Source organism: Triticum aestivum, chromosome 6D (genome assembly GCF_018294505.1).
Source record: "Triticum aestivum cultivar Chinese Spring chromosome 6D, IWGSC CS RefSeq v2.1, whole genome shotgun sequence".
Lineage (NCBI taxonomy): Eukaryota > Viridiplantae > Streptophyta > Magnoliopsida > Poales > Poaceae > Triticum > Triticum aestivum.
In genome coordinates this window covers 18,062,320-18,067,864 of record NC_057811.1, presented here as the reverse complement: position 1 = coordinate 18,067,864, position 5,545 = coordinate 18,062,320, and the positions used below count along the sequence as shown (strand labels likewise).

Here is a 5,545-nt window from a genome sequence, read left to right as displayed (position 1 = left end):
GGCTTTCAGTGGCTTCACACCTTCATGTGTCTCTTCTTTCTTTATCTACCTTCTCTTCCAGCGGGAGACATCAGAGGTCATACAATGCACACCTCCCTGAAAAAGAACTCAACACGTCAGCTAAATTTCTTGAATAGCTATAGCAGGAAAATAAAATTTGTAAAAAAGAAAGAGAGGAGAAAACCTTCAGGCAGGCAATGTTTTGCAAAATAAAATGGGAGCCTAAAACATTTATAACCAATATTATGTATGAATATCATGAAAATGAGTTACCAACTTCTCTGAACAGCTAGGTATAGTAGGAAAGCTCATAATCGGGTTGTGATTATTATGACTTCGCGAATATGTACAGATTTACTTAACAAACGCTCCACATCCAAACAGGTATCGGAATTGGCTTTTACTTGATTCCAACTAGAAATTACTGCTTCAGATCCTCTCAAGTTAGCAGATATCATGTTCTGGTACGTGAACCTGATGGCGCAAACACGATTAACTCTTCTAAAGATGAAACTTCACCATAGCATTACTCTCCGAGGATAAGTATCCTGTTTGGCGGACGATTTCTTGTCTTTTGCTTTCCAGTGATGTTGTCGTTAGGAAGGCCAATCAGGATAATGCTGTTAGATTTTACCGGCATGCTGAAGCATGCCTTTTTTTTCAAGTCTTGTACTAGGCGTCCACACGTCAATTTGACTGTGGTAAGATTATGTGGTCGAAAACGAAATCCACTCGTATGGCTATATGAAATAATGATATATACAAGTATATATAACTTAAACTACTTTAATACTCTTTCTCATGTGAGATTTATTATTATTCATGACCTTTACAAGGGAATGGTAGCCTCATACATAAGTTGGTTATCTAACGGGATGACATGACAGACAACAAAGCAAACTACGCAGATTTATCTTTTCCTTTATATCCCTGTGACCACTGAATGCAGCAAGCAAAGAACCTGATGTGCAGAAGCAAAGAATTCACAGCTTTAGCTTTTGAGAGGGAAAGCAAAGAGAAAAAGCAAAGCATACGCATGGAAAGCAGGTAATGTATATGCATAGGCATGGGCCGATGTTTCCCATGCTATCTAGCTAAGCTTGTATCCATTCCTCAATACGCGAGGGCGTGCAACTTTCAGTTTGCTTCTGTGGCGTGTGAAGGCTTGTGCCACCGCAGCAATTAACCAAGGTAACTACATCAATCCTCTGTATATATTAGCATATCTTCCGATTGATTAATTTACACCTTCCTTTGAACAAAGCATCATGTTATAACTTCTCCAAATGCTGGCGTCCATCTCTTGTGCTTTATTTAGGAAAGGAAGGAAATTGGATCCCGAGAATGCTGTAGACTGATCTATGGGTTAATTAGAGATTCCAAACGGAGCTGCTGATGTTTGAAGGATTGATTTGATTCATCATGCCTGCACCGGAGGTGGTCCATCACTCACCTAGAACTTCAATGATTTATGATGCTGATTTGTAACTTGGTTTCATTAGCTAGCTACTGAGTAGTGAGCTAGAACTTCATTAGTAGTATTCATTCCTAGGAACTTTTCCATTTTTGGTCATGCTGCGCCTTGTAGTTTGAAATGAAAGAATTAAAGAAAGAAGGCTAAAGTGATAAACCTCATTTTGATATCTTTATTGTTGATTGAACATTGCAGGAGATCAAGATCCACGCAAAAAACATCGATGCTGCAGCAAGAGAGATAATTGGCATTTTGGAGGATACAAGCATAGGAAATGTGATCTTCGTCCGTGGTTGGCGTGGATTTGGGGCATCAGCGGCACTCAAGGCAGTAGCACAACGCCTGAAATCATCAAAATCAACGTTTGGCAGGGTTGTTCACGTGGACTGCTCGTTGTGGAAAAGCATGAGGGCCCTGCAGAAGGCAGTCGCGGACGAGCTGGAGCTTCCGCCGTCGGTGATGGCCATCTTCGATCGGCAGGACGAGGAGGATGATTTCAGTGGGATAGACGAAGGCTCTCGAGGGGTGATACCAGATATCAGAACAGAAATCTTCAGAAAGCTTGCTATCAGTAAATTTGTGGTGATATTTCACAATGGGATTGACAAATACATTGATCTGTACGAGTGTGGTGTTCCAGTAATACCAATTTTGAATAATAAGGTGCTGTGGACCTGGCATGGGAGGTTTCGACCCGATTTTTGTCTCGAATACACAATGGAGCAGCATACTGATGTTGTTGTCAATTATTCTCATAATGATTGGATCTGTGGCAAAGCATTACTGGAAGAGGCCAAAGAGGTTGTTACTTATATGGGTATTCCAGAGCCTTACATGAACCAAGTGATAGTTGAGAAGTGCTTCCAGTACATATATGCACTGGGATCTGGCAGGAGCCCCTACTTTGGAGAGTGGCGGAACCATGCTTCAAACTACTTGGTATACGATGGGATTATACAAGGGCAAGGTGATACATCAGCATGGGGAGCTGCCGATGCTCTACAAAGGAACATGCATTTAGATTGGTTGTTTCTGATGTCCATTGGTGATGACATTCGTCGCCACCTTCAGTGCAGGCTTCATGACCGTTTGGTTTTGTGGGAACACAAGGATGACGTGCTACCTGATGAGACTGGCTTGTTGCATTCTGAGGCGACAACCTTTTTCATTGTACCAGCTAATAGATACGGCACGAGGATGACAACATTACGAGAAGGCATATTCCAACACTCACACAGCAGCAAGCTGCGCGTGTTACATCTCTCTTGGTGCGGCTTTAGTTTTGAATCCCCTCCCTTCCTTTGCTGCAGCCAGCTAAGATTCCTGCAGCTAAATGAATGCAGAAATATCCCATCTAATAAGCATCCAAGCCACAACGAAGACCTGTCATGCTTCCAGAAGCTATGGGTGCTGCACCTGAGGTATACAAACTGGTATCGATTACTATCAGAAGAGATGATGAACTTTATGGCTGACCTCAGGGAGCTGTATGTACAGAGAGTCAAGGGTTGGAGCATAAGTGATTTACGTGGCAGGGGACCTTCCCTTGTCAAGGTCCATGTACAATCTGACTACTCAGAAAGAGTGCCTGACCTGCGAAAGGAATACTACTTGCCTGACCTGTCTACAAGCTTCCTTAAGACAGTCATCCTTGTCGATTGTGTTATTGTGCAACAGGTTGTCTCCGGCATGCTTCCCCCATCACTCGAGTCATTCACCTTCGTATGTGATTATCATTCACCTTCCCCCATCATATCTAGATTTTCCTTCCAGGGCTGTTCTCAGTTGAAGAGTATACTACTGAAAGGGTATCTAGTGTCACTCAAGGAGCTGGACCTCTCAGGCACAGCAGTGAAAACCTTCGACCTCAGAGAAGTGAAAGCTCCAAACCTCCAGCGTCTCATCTTGCTGGGCTGCAAGAAGCTCTGTGCAATATTATGGCCACTAGAGAACAGAAGGACAAATGTCTTGAAGGTACTGCACATCGACACCACACGATCTACATCACCTGGCCAAGCTAATTGGGAAGAAAAACCCAAGGACCAAGCGATCTTCTTGTTGCTACTGCTACTGAACTGGGCATCAGTCGACATGCGTCCTTTGATTTTAAATGGTACATCTCTCCAAGGGATACAAGGATCCTTAGGTCGCTTGAACCGGTTAAAAATATTGAGCACAGTCATGTATATATGGAAATGGGTTCATCTACTACAAGTAGTGCTACTGTTGGTGACAATGAAGCTGCTCAAGGAATCCGGAGTCTGCGCAAGCCTGATAATTATTTATATGCAAGTGATGCCTTCATTCAGAGCGACCTACAAGCTGGCACCGATAATGAAGGTGTAATCAGCTGGATGTGGGATTGCCCAGCTATTCCTACTCCAACGGCTCAGGACTTGTATGTTCACTTACAAGATAATCAGGGGATGAAGAGGGGATTACTGCAGCAACAACAGAGCAACATCAAAAGAATTAATATTAGTGCTGATTCACCCTCTCGCCGCGTATTTAATAATGCTTGCATGCTTCACGTGCATGATAGTTTGTCCATCACTTGCATCACATGCCCACAAGGTTCATACTGGAGGAGCCTTGAATGGTGCCGAGTCGAGAGGTGCCCCGAGCTGCTTACTGTCTTTCGTACTGCCCAACAAAGCAAGGGCGATAGCTTCTGTCATCAGTTGAGCACATTCTGGGCATCTCAACTCTTGAAGGCACGCTACATCTGGTATTGGAGTGCAATGCGTGTGTTCTCCTCTGTAAACATAGTATTGTTGCACCTGGACTACTGCCCTAGGCTCAGACATGTGCTTCCCTTGTCCGAGTCTGTGGACACTTTGCCTTGCCTGGATACCCTGGAAATTGTGTGTTGTGGAGATCTTAGGGAGGTCTTCGCTTTTTTCCCTAAGCAAAAGGAGCAGAAAGTTATACAGTTTCCCAAGCTAAGGCGCATCCACCTGTATGAGCTTCCCAGCCTGCGGCGCATCTGTGGGAGCAAGATGTCCGCGCCCAACTTGGAGACCATCAAGATTAGGGGCTGCTGGAGCCTCAAGTGCCTTCCTGCTGTCAGCGGAAACAACGAGAAGCTGCCTAGTGTGGACTGTGAGAAGGAATGGTGGGATAACCTGGAGTGGGACGGGGTGAAGGCGAACCACCACTCTTCACTGTATGAGCATAGCCACTCATCATACTACAAGGCCCAGCTGCCAAGAGGCACAGTTTTAAGGTGACATACATATGGCCCATCTCTCCTTTCATTGATAACTCGATTATAGTGCCAGCCAACATAATTTACCGTCCAATCTACACTATTCTAGTTCTGATATTATGTGTCTGTGGTGAATCAATCATCTCATTGACGATTTGTTTTTGCTGCATCGTAGGTAATCAGTTCCTTCCATGGGTCGATCTCTATGCGAGTGTCGATCCTGTCATCCTGTGGGCTTCCTGGACATCAAATGTCTTTGTTGCGATGTATGGTTCATGTTGTTTTCCCTATTTCATGTTGTTTTGGTTGGTTTGGTTTGTGCTTTGCGTATGCCCTGCCGAGGTGGAGCACCTCTGCAGCAGCGTGGATCTGCATTGCCGTGGTGTGGTGGTGCATGAACAAGTTTGGTTTGATTTGATTTGATTGGTTTGGTCAGCTCTGCTCAACTGAGCCACTGCGCATCAAAGTAAGCATACATCATCTGGTTGGATAGATGATGTATGTTACAAGCTTTGAGCAAGATAGAAATGAATAAGAGAGTGCATTCAGCCTGGGCAGTGTGACTATGAGCACTCTGCCTGCTCAAGCTGCTTAGATGCTGTGGTGCGGTGTGTGGGATGATGTGGTGTGTGATTTTCAGCCTGTGTGGCGTTGTGCTGTGGTGTGTGATTTTTCAGCTACGGGCTGATTACTGTAATAACAATTGAGAATTATTGCTCCAACTTGCGCATAAATGTTCGTGATGATTTGTGTTAATCCACTACTTGATTAAGGTCCCATATGCAGCATATTATATTAATACATTGCTTGATTAAGGTTTCTTCTCTCGCAGATGTTTGCATTTTTGTTCAGTTCGGCGTGAT

At 44.2% G+C, this 5,545-nt stretch overlaps 1 pseudogene; it reads left to right on the top strand.

Moving 5' to 3' along the window:
- Nucleotides 1-1,024: 1,024 nt before the first annotated feature.
- LOC123143142 (uncharacterized) lies at nucleotides 1,025-4,704 on the top strand (annotated as a pseudogene).
- Nucleotides 4,705-5,545: the final 841 nt, after the last annotated feature.